The 1,103-nt window shown below is 35.2% G+C and overlaps 1 pseudogene; it reads left to right on the top strand.

Annotated features, from left to right (window-relative positions):
* Nucleotides 1-612: 612 nt before the first annotated feature.
* On the top strand, nucleotides 613-762 carry LOC143396073 (U1 spliceosomal RNA; annotated as a pseudogene).
* The last annotated feature ends 341 nt before the right edge of the window (nucleotides 763-1,103 follow it).

Below are 1,103 nucleotides of genomic sequence, written 5' to 3'. Positions count from 1 at the left end.
TAACCTTGTCAGTATACTTTATTGATAACAGAGTGCTTAATGATTTCCACACAGTCTCCAGGAGACCAGCAAGAACTCTCTGCCAATGGCAGGCGTCACATGACAGTATTTGTCCTATGTGACCAGAGACTATAGGAAGCTTGGGCCTATCCTCCATTTTCACTCCCTGATTCCATGGTGTTCCTCACACAATATAATATGTCTGACCCAAAAAAGAAAGCTATTTTTGGTGCTCTGTGCAGAGGAAGAATGATAGGAGATTGCATTTAGCTTCTTTGAATTCATGCTGTGAGGCAGGATTTGAAAGTGATTATGACTCTTCCTTTAACACTGTTGATATATGGTACAATTTGCAATATTCACATGCACAAATAATTAAATGCATGTAAACAATAGATGAATTATATGCTTATAGTAAAGTGCAAGGAAAGTCTGGGCATGAAAGAAAAGGGTGCTATTTTTTGTTTTGTTTTGTTTTGTTGTTTTGTTTTGTTTAATTTTTTTCTGCCAAAGACCTTTTCCTCTCCATTTCTGACTGCAGTTCATATGCTATTGTAATATTTACCTGCCCTCTTTCAAAAGATTAACAGGTAATTAAATGTCTACTGTTATATACTTACCTGGCAGGAGACAGATCACGATCACAAAGGTGGTTATCACATGTGAGGCACTCTGGATATGCTGACCCCTACGATTTCCCCAAATGTGGGAAAATCAACTGCATAATTTGTGGTTGTGGGAGACTGCATTGGCATATTTTTTAATGTCTACTTTTAGGAAGTTTATATTATTAGACTGAGGAGGCACAAAATCATAGAATAAATAATTAAATATGGTATTTTAAGAAGAAATTAAATTGTGTAGTATATTCAAGAGTACCCAAATGAGGCTTGTGTCTTTTAGCCAAGGAAGATAAGAAGGCTTTTCTGAGGGTATAGAATTTGTTTTGAGAAAAAGTAAAGGCAAAATATATAACTGAAAGAATGGCAATGCAATATTGATGAACTAGAAGAAAAAATTGTGTAAAAGCACATTGAGGAAGTAGGCGGAGTTTTGAGTTAGGGAAAAAGAGTGAGAACTTATTTTAAGTAATATGATACATT

The sequence above is a fragment of the Callospermophilus lateralis genome, chromosome 3 (assembly GCF_048772815.1).
Source record: "Callospermophilus lateralis isolate mCalLat2 chromosome 3, mCalLat2.hap1, whole genome shotgun sequence".
In the NCBI taxonomy this organism is placed as follows: domain Eukaryota; kingdom Metazoa; phylum Chordata; class Mammalia; order Rodentia; family Sciuridae; genus Callospermophilus; species Callospermophilus lateralis.
The sequence above is the reverse complement of the archived record's forward strand: the minus strand, read 5'-3'. Positions and strand labels throughout refer to the sequence as shown.